Source organism: Sciurus vulgaris (genome assembly GCF_902686455.1).
Source record: "Sciurus vulgaris genome assembly, chromosome: 14".
In the NCBI taxonomy this organism is placed as follows: domain Eukaryota; kingdom Metazoa; phylum Chordata; class Mammalia; order Rodentia; family Sciuridae; genus Sciurus; species Sciurus vulgaris.
In genome coordinates this window covers 85,679,969-85,702,524 of record NC_136475.1, presented here as the reverse complement: position 1 = coordinate 85,702,524, position 22,556 = coordinate 85,679,969, and the positions used below count along the sequence as shown (strand labels likewise).

General features: G+C 45.7%; 1 protein-coding gene and 1 long non-coding RNA gene across 6 annotated transcripts in view; one reads left to right on the top strand and one right to left on the bottom strand.

The window, feature by feature from the left end:
• Positions 1-7,388: 7,388 nt before the first annotated feature.
• LOC306644310 lies at positions 7,389-22,430 on the bottom strand. Its single transcript, XR_013759280.1, has 4 exons — positions 22,302-22,430; positions 19,445-19,540; positions 9,692-9,949; positions 7,389-9,187 (listed from the first exon to the last, which is right to left on the bottom strand). It is a non-coding gene; the product is annotated as an uncharacterized lncRNA (long non-coding RNA).
• The window catches only part of KCNS3 (potassium voltage-gated channel modifier subfamily S member 3), a 47,118-nt gene continuing 44,616 nt past the window's right edge, over positions 20,055-22,556 (top strand). For 2 of the 5 annotated variants that reach the window (XM_079111144.1, XM_079111138.1), the window contains exon 1: positions 21,495-22,219. The gene's annotated coding sequence lies outside the window, so the exon portion shown is untranslated. The other 3 variants (XM_079111143.1, XM_079111139.1, XM_079111137.1) reach the window with 3 other exon arrangements.

Here is a 22,556-nt window from a genome sequence, read left to right as displayed (position 1 = left end):
CTCCTCCCTGAGTTTATATAAAAGGGTCTTTCTCCTATGAGGATCAGAGTCACTGACTGCAGCTTTGGCAGAGGCTGGAAAGTTGCTGGAGCAAGAGTGGGTGGAGTGGGAGGGAGCATACAGGGGTTCCTCTGTTTAAGACTTTGTGTCTGCACATCATAATATCTGTCATTACACATGCTAAAGGGTAAGTGCAAAGGAAATTCCCAGGATCTGGACCATCCTAAGCCAAATGAGGAGCAAACTGGGGACAGGAGAAAGCCAACCGAGGAGTAGACTCCTTAGAGAGCAATGTGAGTGCCCATTTGGAGGTAACTAGGGGAGAGCTGGAGCCATTCTATTGAATGAAGAAAGGCGATCAAAACTAACTTTAACTTCAGGACCTGACATCAGTCAATAGCACTGTCTCTAGGGGTGGAAAGAGACATTAATTTGTCAAGTCTTATGTCTCAGAGGTAAACAGGAATTTAGGGTCATTAAGGAGTGTGCTTGGTTATGCTGACATCACTATCCATGGCACTAGCTGTGGGACCTGGGGCCAGTTATTGAACCCTTGTGAACTGAGCTTCTTTACCTGTAACGTAGGCTGTTCCTGTGCCCAAGGTTCTTAGGTAAATGGCACCTGGCAAATTACGAGCAAAAACTCGTAATAGGGATATGCAAGAAACTCCTGCTTTCCTTCCATCTCCGACTCCTGCCTGGAAGATAAAAAAACATTCCTTAAAAACATTGTGTGTGTGTGTGTGTGTGTGTGTGTGTGTGTGTGTTGTGTTTGAGAGGAGGAAGCACTGTTTCGAATAATTTCCTATATTAAAAAATGCCCAAGGGTGGCAAATTAAATTGTCTGCATACTTACTGTGGTCATGGAATGCTTCCTGGAAGTAAATGCGACAGGATGTAATATGCTGATTTCTGTGTGTGGGATAATGATTTTCAATTTTGGATGCTGCAATTCCATGCAGATGCAATGGCAGAATATGGCCACATGGGGGAGCCTGTCACCCTCTAATGTTAAGCCAAGGCTGTCGAGTTGGTACAGAGCCTGCGCTCTGGGGAATTGGGTATAGATCTGGACCCTGGAAAGGCCTCTCCTGAACTAAACTGAGCTCCCCTTTAATATTAGCTGGCCCCACTTAGGGAAGGCAGAGTGATATGGTCGGATCTGAAGGAGGTCACGATCTCCTCCACTTAGAGGTGTGACTCCATGACGAGCCACAGGGTCTCTGACTTTCTTTCTTGGATTGCGTGGGTTTTTCCTTTGCTCCACATAGATTGCTAGAACAAGAGTGAAAAGGCAAATGCCCCAGCACAGGAAAGGTGCCCACCACAAACCCAGCAGCAGGAGGTTCAGGATTCCTTGAGTGGACACTGCTGAGCAGCGACCTCACAGACCTGCCCCGGAGCCAGCAAGAGGACTGGGAAGGGCTGGCAGAGGGGAGGTGCAGGGCACATTCTCTGCTCTCTGGTGTGAGGAGGAGGATGGCTTTTCCAAGTCCTTGACTAGTAGAGAGGACCCTTAGGCATGCAGGTTTGCCCCTAGAGAGCAAATGTCAGGAGAGGGGCCCTGATAGCAAGAGGAAGTGAGAGATCCCGGGGGAGAGAATAGCCCAGAATCTGGACCCAAATCTCCCCCTTCAGTCAAAGGCGCAGAGTGTGTTCCCAAGGCTTTGTCAGGTCCTCTGAGGTTTGCCATACCAGGAGCCTCTCACCCCTCAGCCCTATAAAACAACCTGCATCACCTGCATCAGAGAACTGTCACACAAGGGCATTGATGGCAGTTGGTGGTGACCAGAGAACAGCGACAGCTACCAGGACCACAGTAGTGGCCATTTCAGTAAAAAAGAAAAAAAACAAAACAAAACAAATAACAGACATTCTTATACACATTCCACAAATGCTTGCTCCCCCTGCCATCCTCCCTGCCCCAGTATACTAGAGGTCTTGATCCTGGAGGAGGAAAGGGCAGGAAGGAGTCACCCTGTGCACCCCAAGGTGCTGCAAAAGAGAAGCAGACCACACCTGCCTGCCAGTTTGAGCTTCCTTCTGCCACAGACTAGCCCGCAGCCAGGGAAGCGGAAGCTGTGAACAGCCACAGGACTTTTGACAGTATAAAATTTTATTTCAAACCAAACTGGACTTTGAACAAGCGAATCTTCTTGAGAAGTTGTACCAGGTACCAGGAAGGACAAAAAAAAAAAAAAAAAAGAACCATGTGAGAGGACATAGTTGAAGTCAGTGGTTGGAGGAAAAAGTACCATGTTCAGTGTATTTGAAGTTTTGTGGGCCACACATTTTTTGTTGTAAATGTCCCACTTTGCCTGTGCATCTTGTGGGACTGGATTGAACCCAGGTTACTCTACCACTAGGCTATACACCCCAAGCCATTTCTTTCTTTATTTTAGAGAGGGTCTTCTAGGTTGTCCCGTCTGGCCTCAAATTTATGATCCTCCTGCCTTAACCTCTCAACTCACTGGGATTATAGGCATGTGCCACTGTTCCTGGCTTTGCCTGTGCATCTTGGAAGAGACATAGGTCATGCAGAGGAGAGGCTGTGGCTGTGTTTCAAATAATTGAAGGACAGTGATATTTGAAGTTCATGTAATTTCTATGTGTGAGGAAGTAGTATTCTTCTTCTGATTTTTTCAACCATTCTTAGCTTGCAGCTGTAGTTTATAAATACCTGTCTTAAATTGTTCCCTTTAGGATTATGTTGGTCAATAAAGCCTTGGGTGTTCCCTGGGAAGAAGTGTCTCTTAAAATCCCCACCAGTGGGAAGGCAGAGTGTAAAGGCTATTATAGCTCTTGCAGACACCCACCTCCACACCTCCTGGGCTCTCTGAAAGCCAAAGGGGCCTGCTGTAGATGCCCTACCAGGGCTTTTTGACTCAGTTTTGCTCTTCCTCTTCTCTCTCTTGCTTGTGAAATTCTCAGAGGATAGCATTGCCTTAATGATGACTAACCATGGTGTCCCACAGAGATAGTGTGCAAATCCACACAAGTTTCATATGTCAGAGGGAGAATAGCCCAACTACATCAACCACCTTTTTACAGAAGAAAATGAGGAGCCCCAAGAGGCAAGGGATTAACCACAGACCAAGCAGCAGCCTGGGTGTGATTGTGGGAGCTGGCGGGCTTTTGTGAGCTCTCTGTGGCTCAGCCTCAGCTAGATGCTGTGGGGGCAGAGGAAAGGGTTTTCCGAGACCTATCCGCCAGGTGTAAATGAACTCTTCTTACAATCACGGTCCTCGAGGGGGATACAGCCAACTCTCCCTTCTCACACCTTGAGCAGACTCTGCAGGTTTTGTTTATTTACTTATTAAAATCAGTTCAGTCCAGTTCATAATGCTCACCTGAAATGTGAGTCAACCTTGGCCACTGCAAGTCCCTCCCATGCGTGGTCTGCCTTGTCCCTCTGCCTCTCTCTTCCTTCAGCTTCCCCTTCCCACTGCAGTTGGACTCCACTAGTGTGTGGGATCAGGGGTGGGGGCAGAAGGCAGTGGTGTGCTGCTTAAGGTTAACAACAAGGTTAACAACTGGCTCTCTGGGAAAAAAAAGTGCCTTGATTTGTAGCACTTTCAGATTTCTGTGTGGTAAATGACCCATCGTGACTATCCAAGTGGGGACTGGGGAGTCAGGAAGAGATGAGCAAAGAGCACACTCCTGCATGTTGGTGTGAGTTGGCGTGAGCTGATTGTGTACACTCTTCTCTGCTGTCACTGCTACTCTGGCTGGCACCAAAGGGCTCCTAGCGTCTCCTGGAATTTTAGGAAAAAGTTGGATTCCTTCAAGAGAGAGGAGAAATCTTTAATATATATACATATAATACATATATACACAAATATATACATATGTCTGTGTGTGTATGCACAGTTAAATGTTCTTTTTTAGTATAAATATGTCCCATTCTGCATTTGGAGAGTTTTTTGAAAGAATAATTGTCAAAGCAATGATTTAATGGAGCAATCAGAGATATCATATGAGTTTTAAAACTCACATATATCCCCACATGTATTGGAACACAAAAAATATGAAAAAATTAAAATATGTGTGAATTAAGAGACATTTAATGAGTGAATTAACAATGACTCCAAGTTTGAGATACCCTAATCTGTGTAGCAGAAGGTCACTGGTTTTCAGGTTTGAGTTGATTTTATCTTTTATTTAAATGTTTTTTATTGGTGCATTAGAGTTGGACATAATGTTAGGGTTTGTTGTTACATATTTAAACATGCCCACGACACAACAATCTAATTTGGTCTTAGTATTTTCAGGCTTGATTGTAGATGTATTGCTAGATAAATTGATGGCTCAGGAAGAAAAGGAAGGAAGGGCCTTTATTTCTTTCGGATGCTGCTGCTGCTGATGGTGATTTCTTCATTCTTGTCTTCTCCAGAGGGACAGTTCTGTTCTAGAAGTTGGCTGAGTGAATGCTTGGGAATATGAATGTTTGGTGGTACTTGTATATTTTATTTTATATAGAAAGAGGTGATGGACTGCTAGAAATAGTTCTCCGAGTGCTAGTCTGCTTCAAGGAGACAGGACTTGTACTTCCCTGACAAGTGAGAATTCTCCAGCCTCTCTGAGAAATAAGTGACAGATACTTCTCAGTCAGGAATGAGTTCTGATCTGTAAAGCACTCCTCCCCTCAATGAGCAAACAGGGATCACAAACTTAGAGAACCAGATAACTTAGGGAGGGTGTTCAGAAGACAGGTTGGAAAGGGAAAACTAGGATTGCAGATTTCTCCCAGCAAACACTGCTCAGGTGTCCACAGGCTGAGGTGCACGGATGGATGTGTGGAAACCTTAGTCTCTGGACTTGCTCTGGAGCGAGGTGAACAGAGGCCTGTGAGAAGCTGCCTGAACTCAGATGGAACTGCTAGGCAAGGATTCTCCCTTGACTGAGCTCATCAGACTTTCCACATGACATACTGATACCAGTTTCAAAGGCTTGGGAACTGAGTTCTATTAGGAGAAAGATGAGGAAAAGCATTGGTGGTATGTGGAGAATCTGTGACCCCTTCTAAAGGCAAAGTTCAATACCCCGTTCATGCTGGGGTGCTGTTAGGAATCAGCTAGGTTGTGACTTCCTGGTCAAGTTGAAGTTGGGTATTGTCTGCTGCTCTGGGTTTGGGCTCTAGTGAACCTTGGTTTTAGCATTTATTTTTAATTGGCACAGAGGCACAGAGATGTAGGTCTTCTGTCCAGACAGTCCCAGCCTGAGACCACTGGCACTGGTCATCTGAATGAGGGAGCCCAGACACAGCAGGAGGTCGGAGGCTAGACTCAGCCGGCACAAACAACGCTGCGCCTATGCCAAAACAAGGAAGAGAGAGAGCTTGGCAGAGAGCTCACGGGACTCTGATATGCTGGTAGCAACAGAAAAGAAGAGAAATAAGCCTTTCCAGTGTCTGATTTGCTCAAATTCCTGGTTGCAAGTAACTGAAAAATAGCTGACAAATTTAACCAAAGGGTAATTTCTTGGGCACTCACAGAATTCATGAGAGTCGAGACGATCACACTTGGGAATTGGCAAGACTCAAAGGCAGTCTGAAAGGCATGAAGCAAAGAGCAAAAACGTAGCAGCTATCTCAAACCTGTTGCCACAGACAGTCACCTCCACTCCGACAAGAGAGACTGCCACTGGCCCATCTTCCCCGTGTTCCATTACGAAGCCCCAGGAGAGAATGGCTGACTGGCCAAACACCATCCTCAAGCCTCACTTGCTTTTCCTGAGAAAAGGTAATTGCCTGGCATTCTCCAATAGCTACACACTGTTTTGTTGTTGTCGTTCTGACCAAGCTTGTAAATTCAATGAATATGGAAAATAAGTACTGCTCTTACTTAAAGCCTGAACTAAATAAAGGAGTTGACCAAAAACAGTCTGTGCATTTCAGTTTGGATTCTAGATGGAATAAACTTTTTCTACTCTGACAAGGAAGGGTTTGTATTTATGACATTGTTTGGTTTCAGAACTACCAAAGACTTTAACCTAAACATGGTCTCTGAATGGTAGCACATCGGAGAAAAGAAAAATCTTTTGGTCAAGAAGCCCTTCGGCCATGCCTTACGGACATTGAGTGAGTTGAAATTCCCTTTAGGATGAATCTGAGGCTCCCTTATGCTGTTGGGAGGGACCACACTGGCAGGCAACACGGTCTCCTTGGTGGCTGAGAACCTCTGTGTGTGCCCTTGTCCCGATTCCACAAGTGTCTGAGATAGAGCTGAATCTATGGATAGCCTTACAAACCAATTTTTGCTAAACAGAGTCAATCTTTTCAATTTCTGTTGTAGCTGGTCAATTGGCCTGACTCACTATTCAGTGAAAATTTCGCCCTGTGAACTTTTCAATGTAGAGACCTTGTGTGGGTAATATGTAGTGAGATCATATTTCAAAACACTGATCAGAGCTCCTCCCATGTTTTTTGGTACACAATCTTCCCCCTGTGAGAGGGAGACATTCTGTTGCCCCAGGGAGGTTGGGATTCCTGTAATAATGGGAATGCAAAGAGGAAGAAATGTCAGAGCTTTCACTTTTGACTTGCAAAGTAGGCTCTGGAAGCCCATAGCAATGACTTTGTAAGAAAGGGATTAATTATTAAAGAACAAGATTCTGGCACCAACAACAGATGGAAAAGAGAATGGTTGAGGAAGTGAGTTTTTCTACACAGAGCTTGCCTTGAGATGGTGGGCGGCCCCAGGGGATTTAGACCTGGAGGATTGGTGGAGGTTCTAGGAAGGGAAGGAAGATGGAATCGCAGGTAAGTTTGGTAGGATCCCAAAGCGAAGCACACAATTCCATTTTTATAACCATGTAGAGATATCTGCTTCCAGCATGCATTTGAGCTCAGAGTAGCTGAGTGAGCTGTTTGGAAGAAAGACACTAAGCAGAGCTAACTTACAGGGTGCCTCTGCAGTGCAGGGAAAGGGGCTGAGTTCCAGAACCTTGCAGAGGTACTTAAGAAGTGCCATAAGTGGGGTGATGGACCAAAAGAGGAGGGTCAGGTCTAAGAAGGGACAGAATGCCTTCAATAAGCAACTGAGGGCCCTGAGAACTTGTAGACATCAGTGATGAGTGACTGTGTAGGTCGAGAGACAAGCACCAGGAAGCCCATCCCAGCAGAGGCCAGGGTGGGCAGAGCCCCTCTGGAGACTTTACTCCATTTAACCCCCAGAGCTAGGGATCTACAGGGCTTTAGGGACATAGGGGGCAAAGGAAGATCCTGAGTTTATAATTTAACTCCAGAAAACATCAGATTTACCTGTCCATTATCAATATTCTTCTCTTTTTAGTTTCCTTATTTTAATTTTTATTGGTGCATTGTAATTACACATAATTGTGGAATTCGTTATTGCATATTCATACAATATGCAATATAATTTGGTCAATTTCCATCCCTACTACCTCTCCTTTTCCTTCCCTCCTCCCTGGCCCCATCACCAAGATTATTTTTCTGCTGCTATAAACCCAATAATAGAAAAATAAAGACAATTAACAATTCGCACACCCACATCTGTGTGTTCCTTTGAAATTCAAAACGATCTCAGTTCTTTGCACTGAGTCTGGGACTGAGTTAATGGGGAGAAGAAAACATTTGTTGAGCGAGGAAGGGAGGGAGGGCACATTGGGAGCCACACCGCCAGCCCTCTAGCCTGAGGGATCCTGCTTGTCATCTTCCGACAGACCTTGTCGATGCTGCCCTGGGATGGTTTACATATAATGAGAATTTAGCTGAACCAGACTATGCGCCTCAGTTCTTCATTGTGAGTGTGGAAGAGTATGCCTTGAAGTTTATTTAGGATTTATATTGATGATCTTCATTATCCAACTAGGAATTTGTTCTGTTTATGAGACATTCTTTTTTATATACAGAAAAGGAACATGGGTACAGAGAGCCAGGAAGGAAAGTGGAAGATAATTCACACTTATTATTCCCTGTGGAGTTTGGTCAGGCATGGAAGCCAGACAAACCTGTAACTTAGTATTAGCAAACCCTCATTTTATGATGGTTAAATTGTGGCTTTGGTTAGTTCACTTAGCACCCAGTAGACCCTCAGGCAGTAGTTGAATGAATTAGTGAATGAGAGCTGAGTCACCTGCACATGGCAGGACAGGCAGTAAATGATGGAGCCCAGAAACAGCTGTGGAGCCTGTGGATTTCCACCAGGCCCTAAAGGGCATGCTGTGGTTACAAGTTAGCTCCTCAGTGACTGTATTAGTCTGTTTGTGCTGTTGTAACAAAATATGTGAGACTGGGTAGCTCATAACTAATGAAAATTTATTTTTCACTGTTCTGGAGACTGGAAAGTCCAAGACAACAGTGACTATAGGTCTAGTCTCTGCTTCTCTATGTGCTCACAAGGTGGGAGAGCAGAAGGAACCCACTCCCCAAAGCCTTTTGTACAGACCCTAATTCCATGCTAGAGGGTGAAGCCTTCCTAATCACTGTCTGCCTCTTAATACTGTCACTACAGCCATGAACTTTCAACATGTAGATTTTTGGGGACATATTCAGACCATAGTCACAATCATTTATTTTATGAGAATCTTATTCTTAAGCACTCCATATGGAGGTGCCAATAATCAGTACATACCAATCTAGTGTTTATTTACACAGCCGGCAAAATTACTATCAAGTCCTCAAATTTATTTGAGTCCTGAGATTTTGAAGCATAGAGTCATGGATTTAGATTTGGCTTTTGTCTCATGTCAAACTTTTGTTTTCACACATTATCTTGGAAGGTCCCTCCTGTGCATTGGTGTCTGCTAAGTGCTGAGCTGTATGTAGCTGCAGGCTTCTCCATACTCTGCGTTTGTGAGATTTTTCTCTAGTGTGATTGCTCTGAGACTTCTTAAAAGATAAAGCCCACAAGCTTTGCCACAGCGGCTGCGCTCCCAGTTTTCGCTCCCCCAGAACCGTTCCAAGGTTGCTGTGGTGTGTCCTCTGCCTAAAGCTTTCCCACATCCCTTACATTCTTAGGATCTCTTCCCAGTATGGATTCTCTGATGTACTCTACACTCTGTGACTTCAGGTTTCACAACTGAAAGCAGGAGGAAAAAATGGAGGGGTCTGTGAGGTCTCAGGGAGACTTACAGGTAGATAAGAGGGTAGACAGGTGGACCACAGCTCCCGTGGCCTCTATCTTCTCGGTGAGTAGGTGAACAGGCCATCTGCTGTTAATGAGACCTGGGGATTGAATTGAGATGGAGACTTTACAAGATTTGGAGTGGAGATGACTTGGGAAGGATTGCATAGGAGATGTAGAATAAACGAGAAGTGAATAAAAAGTTTGTTGAGTAGTGGAGGGGGTTCCTGAATAATTTGGGAGGGGGATTACTCAGCTCAAAACATTCTGAGGGCAGAAGTTATTATTTCTCAGTCATCACTCCTTGCAAAACCACACACCCTCACATTCATTCCCAGTGTCAGGCTTTGGTGGCTTCTAGTGATCGTGAAGGCCCCAGATTGTCCAAGCACTACATTTTTCTGAGTTATTATTTTCAATAACTTTGAATACAGATTGGAAGTGGGCCCTGAATCATCAAAGGAGCAAATGCAAGAAAGCTTGATGTCCATCTCTAACTGTGGAGGTGGAGTCATGGAAAAGTGGGCAGGGGAAGATCCCCACCGGCACACAAGTTCTAGGGTCGGAAGGAAAATCCTGATACGTGGGAAATCGTGAGACCTCACCTTCCTGGAGGATGCTTCCTGAGAGTGAGGCAAGCTCCCACAGGCCCCTCTTCTCCCTCCAGGGCTGCTCCTCTAGGTGAGCCCATCAATCGATTCAGGCGCCATGTTCATGCTTTGATATCTTCTCGAGCTCAGCATCTGGCTCTGACCCCAGTCCCTCCAGAGCCTGATTGGGGTTGCCTGGTGGTGCACTGGGCTGAGGACTTGGGAAAATACAGAGCTGAAGAAGACAGCCTCCGTTCTCAAGAAGTGAGCATTCTATCAAATAAAAAAATTGAGAAAGAGATATGGGGAGCCAGCTCCTGAAAGATGTAAGGACAATAACAGAAGGTGATGCAAATTTAAAACACCACCTAACTACGTGTAGTACTTGGAGAAATTCAGTTTCCTCAGCCACAACTTTTGTGATGTCTATGTGTGGCATCCTGAGAGTATGTGATTAGTGTGTGCATGAGTATACAGATGGTTTTCAGCAATTTTTAAAATTATTTTTACAGACTGCATTTTGATTCATTGTACACAAATGGGGTACGACTTTTTGTTTCTATGGTTGTACACAATGTAGATTCATACCATTCATGTAATCATACACATACGTAGGGTAATGATGTCTGTCTCATTCCACCATCTTTCATACCCCTGCCGCCTCCCCTCTCATTTCCCTCTATGTAATCCAGATTTCCTCTATTCTTCTCTTAACCCCACCCCCTCAGGGAAAATATTTGGCCTTTGGTTTTTTGGGATTGGTTTATTTCACTTAGCATGATATTCTCCATCCATCCATTTACCTGCAAATGACATAATTTTAGTTGAATAATATTCCATTGTGTATATATACCACAATTTCTTTGTCGTTCATCTGTTGAAGGGCATCTAGGTTGGTTCCACAATCTAGCTATTGTGAATTGAGCTGCTATAAACATTGATGTGACTGTGTTACTGTAGTATGCTGATTTTAAGTCCTTTGGTTCTAAACTGAGGAGTGGGATAACTGGGTGAAAAGGTGGGTCCATTTCAAGTTTTCTGAGGAGTTCCACACTGCTTTTCAGAGTGGCTGCACCAATTTGCAACTCCACCAGCAATGTACAAATGTGCCTTTTTCCCCACATCCATGCCAACACCTAGTATTGCTTGTGTTCTTGATAATAGCCATTCTAATTAGAGTAATATGAACTCTTAGGGTGGCTTTAATTTGCATTTCTCTTAATTACTAGAGATGTTGAACACTTTTTCATATATTTTTTAATCACCTGTATATCTTCTGTAAAGTGTCTGTCCAGTTCCTTAGCCCATTTATTGATGGGGTATTTCGTATTTTTGGTGTAAAGTTTTGTAAGTCCTTTATAAATTTTGGAGATTAGTGCATGTTTCACAGCATTTTTTAAATTAATTTTTTATTTGTTCTAATTGGTTATACATGACAGTAGGACACATTTTGACACAGTGTATATAAATGGAGCACAACTTCTCATTCCTCTGGCTGTACATGGTGCTGAGTCACACCAGGAGTGTAATCATACATGTATGTAGGGTAATAATGCCTGTTTCGTTCTAAAAAATTTGGAATGCTTCACAAATTTGCATGTCATCTTTACACAGGGGTCATGCTAATCTCTGTATCGTTCCGATTTTAGTGTATGTGCTGCCGAAGCAAGACTTCAGCATGGTTTGCCTTAGAAGCTTTCAATTTCATGATGCAACCATATAATCATTCCATTTTTCACTTTCAGTACAGTAAGTAGTTAATAAATTACATGGATGTTCAACACTGTAGTATAAAACAGGCTTTGTGTTAGATGATTTTTAAGTAGGCTGGGCTAAATTACAATGTTCAGCAGGTTAGGTTTATTAAATGCATTTTCGACTTAAAGATGTTTTCAACTTAGGATGTTTTTTTGGGAATATAACCCCACTATAAGTTGAGAAGCACCTGCCTATGTGTGTTAATGCGGGTGCATGTGGGTCCAAGTCCTCAACAGTTGATTTAGTGTCCTAGAAATCTACCTGCGATTTCCAAAGAAGGTAGCATTTTCCAGACATATCAGTCTTAAAGTGGCCTGAGTCCATTCACTGGTTTGGATCTCACTAAGATAATTTTGAAAATCTCTGCAGTGCTCAGTGTAAGTGCAAAAGGACAGGAAGCAGACCTCGATGGATTCAGAGAAGCCTTTATTCCTTTGCGGACTCGGGCGCTGTTGGGGCCCATTTTCCGGATGGAAAAATGGCCGCCAGTCATAGCAGGGATTTTGGTTTTATAGGGTACAATGAGGATGATGTCATCATTGGAAGCTGTGCATGTGCAGTTTTGATCATCAGGGGCTAGTTGTACAGGTTAAAACCAGACCCCAGGGACAAATACTCAACTCTTGCCCATTGTCATTTAGGACTGATTTGCCATGGGGGAAGGTCAAGGTTTAAGGCCCAGCGTTGTTATCAGGAAAGAATGCTCTGGGAGAGGCTTAATGTTTGTCCAATTTTCTCCTCCCTCCTTCTGAGCCACACTGACCTTCCATGTTTCTTGGGGAGCTGTCTTATGGGAAAATTATTTTCCATAACCCTTCACTCAGTACCACCATGGCACTTGGCATTCCAGAAGTCAAAGGTTGGATCTTTGCGGAAAAGTCTCAGCCGATCCTTAGGAGCTAAATAAAGCAGGGGCTTTGTGTACTAGTTATTAATGTTGACTCTTTGTTATGTCAGTTGAGATTGGGATCGACTGCACTAATGCACACACAGGCTCCTCAGTGAGTGAGCTGCGTGTGTCTCTGGTACCAGAAGAGAGCAGCTGACAGTGTGCAGCCCTGCCACCACAGCTTCCTGAAGCGGGAGGGCTCGAATTCCATTCCGCTCACATTCTGACGTCCCTAGGGAGCACCCTTGTTTTCATGGCCCCAAGTGGAGGACTGGAATGCTAGTCACCTTTTCTACATTCTAGTCAGGAGGCTGGAAGAAGGAGGATGTGCGTGTGTGCTCTTTTTAAGGGGACAGGTCGGAAGCGTCACAGATTCGGGGCTTGCATCTCACTCTACAGGTTGGTGTGGCCACACAGTTGTTGGAGAGGCTCGGAGATGTAATGTGCCTAGACCGTGCAAATGACTGTCTAGTAAACACTGGAGCTCTGCTGCTAAGATAGATGGGATGAATGGGACTTGAGGGACAAGTGACATATGACGCAGTGCTGTATTTCTCCACTCTATCATCCTTAGGTCATTGTAGCACCCTGCCTGGAAGAGCAGCCCAGTGGTGCCAGCCCAGTGGATCAAGGACTCCTTCAGTGAGGAGCTCAGGTCTCCTCAGCTCCCTTCTTAGCTTAGTATCTGGCCTGTTAGTAAGTTCCATTCTACAGATGAGAAAACTGAGTCAAAGGAAGATTAGGATGCAGACTGATAATAGAATTGAGGGGAGAGTCAGTCAGGTATCTCTCAACCCCCTGCCAGTCATCAGTCCACTACTGCTTTGAACTCCAGAGACCTGGTATCTCTTTCTGGTTCCGGGGGGTTTGGGGAGGAAAGCGGTCATTTCACCACATGCCCATCTTTATGATCCTGGGAGTATGGTAATGTAGCCTGTCTGAGCAGTCTCCACTTAAATTATGAAAAGGAGAAATGGCTTTTCTCTCTTTTTTCCCCTTTGGCAAGAAAAATATAAAATTAGTTGGTCTGAGGTAGATCTTTTCAAAACAGCTTAAGAAAGCTCCTGGCTGCTTCCCAGTCAGGTTCCAGCTGTGTTCTCCTGGGGATGTCACCAATATCCTGCTTGTGACTCAGTTTGCGTTCCTGCCTTAGATGAGCTTCTGCCAGACCGAGGCACAGAGAAGTCGCTTCCTGTGCGCCTCTTGCTCACCACTCTTAAAGGGGGTTCCCTCCCCTGAACAGTAGGGATGCCCGAACACAGGTCATTGGACCTTGGACAGCAGTTTATTAGTAAGTATGTACTCACAGCCTGGGAGAGAGGATGCTGTGTGCTATGCAGGGCCACATGTGGTGGCAATCAGTGGTAGAATGAGTCAATACACACTGTGGGTATCAGGATTGGTAAATGACAAGAGGGCGGAGCACTCCCTGGTTCCCTTGGGAAGGTGTGACTGGTTTTCTGAGTAGTTTCGTGGGCTGGCAGGGAAGCAAAACCCATTTGTGTGAGGACTATTTGGGTTGCAGCTGGTCCAGCTGATAGGAAAGCTTGTGAGGTGGGGTGCCTTTCTGCTGGGGCTTGGGGATGTGGATTTGGCAAGAGCAGAGGAACTCACAGCTAGTCCTTTGAGGCCCTATGAGACTGAAAGGTGTTAACAGAGCACACACAACTTCAGACCTTACAATACAGTGTCATTGTCCCCATTTAATAAGGAGACTGAGCCAAGAGAAAGCTACAGTTACCCAGCTAGTATAATGCTGAGTTTGACACCCAAAATTGTTTCCCTTTCTCTATATCATCCAGGATCACATCATATCTTATTAGAACCCCTTTGATGGACATTGGGGGTGAGCATCTTGCAAACGAGGAAAGAGAGTCTGAGGGGGAAGGTTATCCTCAAAGTCACATCTAGGGGGACAGAGAGCCAAGCTGGAACTCAGGGTGTTGAGTCCAGTGCTCTTCGCCTGCTGGGACGCCTTCTTCTGGTGTTGGCCCTGATATCAGAGGAGGGGATCGCAGCCTGCAGGCCCCATGTCTCTGGGTTGGATAAAGTAGGACAGGCCCTTGGTGATGCAGATCAAAATATCAGTAAGGTTCTGTAGCTTTGAGGATTTCTTACTGTTAAGACAGGACAGTGGATTGGACTCTTTAGGCTAGCTTTTGGCCCTGGTGGCTTTTTGGAGAAATAAGGACTGAGACAATATTACAAATATCCAGTAGTCATATTAAAAATATTTAAAAACTGTGCTGAAAAGATTGTCAGTTCTAGCTCGTCCAAGCATTAACCTTTGTGTTGCCTGATGGTAGAAAAACCTGGATTGTTCTGGGAAAGGAGCTGGGAAAACTGGATGGGTAGGCAGGGAGTTTGGGAGCGTGGCTATTTACTAACCAACGTAGAAGCATTTCAGTATTTCCACATCAGCTTGTCTGTACCCTGTAACTAGTGAGCCAGCTGCCGGGTGTATTTTCCCCCTCAAATTCTCCTCAGGTCTGTAAGGTGACACGTATAAGGATGTGGTGGCGGCAATGTGGAGCACTGGGGGGATCCATCACTGGGGAATGGAGGGGTAGCTTCAGAACGATGCACAAAGTAATAAAGAAAACAGACCAGCTGCAAAGAGCAGTAAGGATGGAGCTAAAAACAACAAACATGTTAATGAGAATACAGAGACGTTTGAGATTAAAAGACAAATACCATTTATGTAAATTAAAAGTATATGCATTCAAAGTAGTCAGCGACATTTTGCAAGGACACCTGGAAACCAAAGGCTATCTTATCCAGATATGATGATGAGACGGAATTAAAGATCTTTCTGGAAGAGCGAAGTAGGCAGCGAGTGCCTTGCTGTCTACAGGCAGTAGCTGGCAGGCGATGGAGACGCCACTTGAGCACTTTGAGAACATTGACATCTCAATGCTGGCTCTCGTATTTCCTGCCTTTCCCTGGCTCTGGGTCACAATAGGCCTTCGGGTGAGTGTGAGTTTGGCTGAAGGAGGACCCTGCCCTAGAGGCATGGATTCTGGGAACACAAGGCCTTTTCTGAAGCCAAGGGGCTGGGACCCTGAGAAGGAGGGAGTGTCACAAGCCAGCACTGAGGCTGATGTCCACAGTCCCACAAGGTGGGGTTCTCCTGTGAGTGAGTGACAGAAAGCCTTGAATAACAGTGACTTAGATGATAAGTTTATGACCCTGGTATAAACAAAGAAATTCCAGGGACGTTAAGGTGACTCAGGCACCTTCTATCTACTGACTCTGCTATCCTTGTCTTGTGGCTTCTACTTGTAGGTCCAGATGTCCAGTCCAGATCCAACTGCTTTCTCTGTACTCCAGAGAGCATGAAGGCAGAGAGAGGAGGGGGTGCTCCTTCCTTCCTTTGGTGACATTTCCCAGAAGCCTAAGGCATCACTTCCACTAATGTCCCTTTGGAAAGACTCAGCCCTGAGCCCTCTCCTAGTTCATGGGAGGTTAGGTTATGTCGATTTTTATCCTGGGGAGCAACATGTCTAGGAGGATGGTCAACTCTCCTGGTTTGCCCCCAACTGAAGGTGTTCCTGATACACTGGATTTTCAGTTTTAAAACTGAAACAGTTCTAGACACTGGGAAGAGGTGGTCACTCTGGTACCCAGATAACAATTGGAGAAACTACTACTAAGTAGAAAAGACCATGAGGTTGTGTCCAGCAGCCTAACATGAAGATATCCTTTATTCTTGTAGTTAGAAATAAAGGCTAGATCTTCAAAGCAATACTTAACAAGAAGACTAAAGCAGGAGGCATCACAATACCAGACCTTAAACTATACTACAGAGCTATAGTAACAAAAATGGCATGGTATTGGCGGCAAAATAGGCAGGTAGATAAATGGTACAGAATAGAAGACATAGAGACAAGCCCACATAAATACAGTTATCTCATACTAGACAAAGATGCCCAAAACATAAAATGGAGAAAAGACAGCCTCTTCAACAAATGGTGCTGGGAGAACTGGAAATCCATATGCAGCAAAATGAAATTAAACCCCTATCTCTAACCCTGCACAAAACTCAACTCAAAATGGATCAAGGACCCAGGAATTAGACGAGAGATCCTGCACCAAACAGAAGAAAAAGTAGGCCCAAATCGTCATCATATCAGCTTAGGACCAGACTTCCTGAATAAGAATTCCAAAGTGCAAGAAATAAAATCAAGAATCAATAAAAGGGATGGATTCAAACTAAAAAGTTTTTTCCTCAGCAAAGGAAACAATCAATAACATGAAGAGAGAGCCTACAGAGTGGAAGAAAATCTTTACCACATGCACTTCAGATAGAGCACTAATCTCCAGAATTTATAAAGAACTCAAAAAATCTAACACCAAAAATACAAATAACCTAATAGTAAATGGGCTAAGGAACTGGACAGACACTTCACAGAAGAAGATATACAATCGATTAATAAATATATGAAAAAATATTCAACATTCTTAGTAATTAGAGAAATGCAAATCAAAACTACCCTAATTGGACCCTAAACTCCAATGAGAATGGCAATTATCAAGACTATAAGTAACAATAAATATTGGCAAGGATGTGGGGAAAAAGGCACACTCATACATTGCTGGTGGGATCACAAATTGGTGCAACCACTCTGGAAAGCAGTAAGGAGATTTCTTAGAGAACTTGGAATGGAACCACCATTTGACCCAGTTATCCCACTCCTTGGTTTATACCCTAAGGACTTCAAAATTGATATACTATAGTGATGCAGCCACATCAATGTTTACAGCAGCTCAATTCACAATAGCTAGATTGTGGAACCAACCTAGATGCCCTTCAATAGATGAATGGATAAAGAAGTTGTGGTATATATACACAATGGAATATGACTCAGCCTTAAAGAAAAATAAAATTACAGCATTTGCAGATAAATGGATGGAGTTGGAGAATATCATGCTAAGTAAGATAAGTCAATCCCCCCAAAACAAAGGTCAAATGTTTTCTCTGATAAGTGGATGTTGATATATAATGGGTTTAAGGGTGTAAGGGAAGAATGGAGGAACCTGGATTGGACAGAGGGGAGTAAGGGGAGGGGAGGGGGCAAGGGGCGGGAAAGATGGTGAAATGAGATGGACATCATTACCCTATATACCTGTATGGTTGCACAAATGGTGTGACGTTACATTGTGTACAACCAAAGAAAAGAAAAATTGTACTCTATTTGTGTACAATGAAACAAAATGCATTCTGCTGTCATGTATAACTAAATAGAACAAATTAAAAAAAAAGAAAGAAAGAAAGAAAGGCTAGGTCTTAAGTTCCCCTTCTGAGGGAAAACCACCAAGATGACATCTCTGGTCTTTGGTGCTCTTGGTTTGCTTTTTTGCATCTTCCCATGCAATTTCAGGAGCTTAGTTCATGGGTCCATCTGTCCATCCACCCATCCAATCATCTACCTTTCCATTCTTAAAGCATTTGCTGAATATCTATAGTGGATTCTGAAGATATTGAGATAAATAATACCACATAGCTCCTTCCCTCAAGAACCTCCCTCTTAATGCATGGGACTCAATTCAAATACTAGTACAGAAATACAACTGTATTTGGAGTTTTGTACAAAGTAAAATGGGAGGCAGTAGAAGAAGCAACTAAATCTGGTTTTCGAGTCACAGAAAGCCTTATAGGAGAGGTGACATTTGACTTGATATGGGAAGTGAAATAGGCCTTTTCCAGGTGCAGAATGGAAACATTCGTTAGAGAGCAGGACACAGAAAGGGCCAAGACTCAAATAGCATGCAATGAAAAGACAGGTCAGAGCTGTGAGGCTGAAATGTCATCGGGTTGCAGAGGGGAGGGAAAAGATGGGGTGAAAAAGGAAGAAGGAGTGTGAAGAGCTTGAAAAAGTCAAGCTGTGGCCAGATTGAGTCCTTTGACAGACCATTTCATAGCCTGACTTATTCAGACAGAGCCTTTACTAGGCCAACGTGTGATGAGTATCCACCAGAATGTAGTATGTATGCTCGAAGGCTTTGGAACAGGCACAGGTGGTGGGTGGAACTCACGTTGGGAAATCCCAGAGTGTCCTCCGAGAGCATCTCCAAGTACCAGAGGTAAACATTCTTTTGTGCCAGGAGATGTAGGCCATATTCTGTCACAGGGCTCTTCTTTCTTTAATAATTTATAAACTATCTCCTTTAATCTATAGAAATATAAAGCTTTTAGAGCTGGCAAGGACCTTAAAGATCGCATCATCCAAAACCCAAAGAGAGAGCCAAGGAGGAAATACCACTGAGCTCATCAGAGCAGAGGTGAACCTGAATTCAAACCTTTGGACTCTGAGACTATGAAGATTTAAAGGACATTTAATTACAAAAATACAAGAGGGCAGTTAAGGTAAGCCTATATAATTTCATGAAAGAAGCATGATCATTGTTGAAATAATCTGGAATAAGAGCATTCTAGCTAATTAAGAATTTAATGTAATTAATTTAATATGACTTCAGTTCTGAGCTTCCTGACATTCAAGCAGAGAGACTGATATGATGGTTTACATGTTTTCTTCACCTGGTAATACTTAGCCTAGAAATAAAGGACTGCAGAGCCCACTATGAGCAGATAGAAATGAGCAGGCCCTACAACACAGCCTTTGGTTATTCACGCACAGATGCTACAGGGTCCTGGAAATTCAGTCTTGCAGGAGTTCTCCAGCAAGTAAAAATCCCCTACATCAGGTGCTATGAAAGAAGGAAGCAGGACACTGAGGCAGTATGGAGAGGAGATCTGCAACCCATGGTGGGAGAGGGGACTTCCCCGAGGGTCCTAATCATCAATTGAATTATGTCAGTGTTCTGTTGAGCAAGAAAGGGGTTGGTGGTTGGGAATGGTACTGTAAGCAGGGGCAGGCTCAGTATAAATGCAGGGAAACCTGAAAAAATCTGTCAGTTTCAGGAATTGCAGGTTTTTCATGTGCTCAGATTGGCTGAAGTGACATTCGGTCTGCTGAGTGGGGAGGAATAAGTAAGAGGCAGATTGAACAAATATCAGCCATTATTACTAAAACCCCCTCACTATCAGCTTTCCTCCTGGAGGTGAGAGCTTCTTAATTTTCACCTGTAGATCTGTCCTGATTTAAGAAGAAAATCAATACTTCCCTTACCTTGTGTGTTGGGGGCAGGAGCAGTATCCAGTAGGTTCAGTAGGTTTTCTGTCATTTAGACTTTGGTGAGAATTAAAGGTCAAAGACCTGTTTGGGTGTAGAGAGAGCAGGAGTGAGTTCAGGGTAACTGGGTAAGAGAGAGACTGCCCAAAGCGGGCAGTGTCCAGAGCAAGGGAACACAGAGATCTGGAAGGCAGACTGGATGTCTTCCGCACGGGCTTCGGATATCCCCAGAGACTTTGACCGTTTGGAGTCCTCTTTGAAATCACAGAGGAGTGAGCACTACTGTCAGTGGTTGATCTGCAGTTGGCAAGTTAATGTGAGGCTCCCTGGATGCTTTCCCATGGGTGTGGTTAGTTAAGAGGGGAGGAGATATCATGTCATGTAGCCTGAGGACATTTTGATGGGGTAGGTAGAGAATCTGTGCGGGGAAGAAGGCAATTAAGTCAGAGAATGCATCCTGATGATAGGGACAGGTTGGGAGAAAAGCCTCTGTGTGTGTGTGTGTGTGTGTGTGTGTGTGTGTGTGTGTGTGTTGAAATAAATGAACCACTTTGCCTGCCTCAACTGTGGTCAAAGTTCAAGGGTAAACATTCTGGGAACAGATGGATTTTATGGTCCATACAACATATTTCTGTTTATTATTTCATTTGCTTCACGTGGTCATCCTGTGAGTGAGAGTGACCTTAACAGATGACAATAGAAGGACCGAAAGACTAGATGACTGCCCACATCCTTCAGCAGGCTGAGAACCAAGTCCGTCTGACTCAAATCTCTCCTCTGCACATGCGTTCTACTTGCCCACAGTGGAGGCTCACCCTTTCGCTTCCAGTTCCTGCAGATGCTACCAGCGCCTCCTGACCTCTACCAGTGCTTTCCCTCCTACTCACAGGCAGTGCTGCAGCCCCGACTCCTGACTGTCCTGCAGCGTAAGTGCCTCCTGCAGGGCCTAGAGATGCAGAACATGATTCTTTGCAAGCAAACAAGACTGGGCTTTTGGGATAATCTTGGTGATTTGGGAATGATTACATAGCTAACTGCTGGGAGAAACCTGGGAACATTCTTCTTAGGTGCTGATAAAATGTAAACATTTTAGGCATACACTTAGATCTTACGTTAAAGATGATGAATTGTGTGTAAAAATTACCTTTTTCAGCCTCTTGCAAACAGCAATGTAGACAAAAACTTTGGATCCTCCTTTACTGGAGAGGAGGTGGGCTTGGGGGAACCAAAGAACCACTGGATTAGGGACAGAGGAACCAAAACGTGGGCTCTGCAGCTCTCTTGCCTTTCATGAGCCAAAGGAAGATGCTGGAGACCAGTGGTCCCCAGTCCTTCAAGGGAAGACCTCTTATGCTTTGGTGGCTACCCTCTCCTCTGGGCCAATCCCCCCTGCAAGGTGCAGGCGTCTCTTTGAAGCCTACAAGATACTGTAAGCATTGCTCCCTTTTCCCTGACTGGGATTTGATTCCCTGACAGATACCACAGAGTACTTCCGTGAGCGCAAGAAAGTGTCTTTCACCTATTCCACAGATCCCTTGGAACCCATCCTTGAATATGTGCGGTCTTGCTAAGCGCTAGTCTGAGGTGGTAGTCAGCAGATGGTGGGTTGGGGCCACCAGGTTGAGGGCAGCTGGCAGAGCCAGTGATGTCGAGTGGGAACCCAGGGAACACTGGGCGCCTACAGTGTGGAACAGCTGACTCTGAGGAATTACTGCATGTCTGCACAATTTAAAAATCTGCAGTTTGGGGGCGGGAGGGGGAGCGCGGGGGTGGGTCCCCCGGCGTCCCGTTTCTCCTCCAGTCTGTTGGCTGAGCGTGCTTGATTGGTGCAGAGAGGCCAGGAATGCCTTTTGAACCACACGCTGGCCTTTCTGGGGTCCTGTTTGTTCCCCAATCTGGGCGGAAGGCATCTCTGACTCCCTCTTCCATTCGTCCTTCTGAAAGGTGACTCGATTGGTTCCCCCTCGGCATATGAGATTCATATGCTTGGTGCATATGTCCAGCCATCTCTTCTGACTTGGTAAGTCGAGGAATGGAACAAACCACCTTGTTCTGCGCTGTGCGTGAGTCTTCAAGCAGCGGGTGGTGGCAAGCGATGGCAGTACTGGGGCTGTTTCCTCTTTCGCACTTTGTTTTAAAAACAAGTTGGGGCCTCGCCACTTCCCAAGAAAATCCCGGCAAATTTGCGAAGAGTTGCTTGGGCCGCGACTTTTGAGAGGTGTTTTACTCTAGCCGCCGGAGGCGCGGGGGAGGTCATTTTCTTTCGCCGGGGTGAGGCTGGAGCCCGGGTGGGAGGCCCGGGGCGCACTCCTTGCGACCACCGGGACAGAGCAGGTTGCTCCAGGGGTGACTGCACGGGCCTGGGAGGGGTGGGGGGCGCTCGTCCTGCAAAGCGGTGTTTCCATTCATCCATCTGCCCTCCTGTCTCGGCATCTGACCCCCGCAGTCCGCAACCACCAGCGCTAGGGCGCCGTGCCCTCGGCCAGGGGAGCCCAGGCGAAGGGCTAGACGCGAGGCCGCGGGCGGAGTCCGGACCAACGGGGCGGTGACTGAGCGGCGGGCCCCGCCCGGCCCCGCCCGCCGCTCTCGGGCGCCTCTCTCAAGCCCGGCGGGACCAACCGACTGACCGACCGACGCGGGCCACCCCGCTCTCCTCGCCGCCAAGGCGGCGGGCGCGGGGCGGCTCGGAGAGGCCTGATCCCTGCAGCGCCGGCGAGCGGCGTCGCAGAGCGGAGCGAGCCAGACGCGCCAGGACTCCCGCAGGTACCTGCTTGCGTCCCCACCTCGCTGCACCCGCAGGGGACTTCTGCGTGAGACCCCTCAACTTTATCGCATCTTTCCCCACCTTTTGCTGCTCCAGGCCGCGGCGTTTGGCGTTGCGGGTGCAGGACTTCGCAGGTCGACTCCCGCAAGGGACTTTGCGTCCTGCTGGGCTCCTGGCTGGCGGCGCCCCCATCCTCCAGTCCCCGGAGCCTGCCGTCGCTGGAGTCCTAAGTCCCCGCCTGTTGCGCGAGCCGCAAGCCGCAGAAACGGTGTGTGGGTCCCTTTGAAAGCCGCGGGGAAGGTATCTAGGACCGGCTTTCGGGCTTGGGGTGGGTTG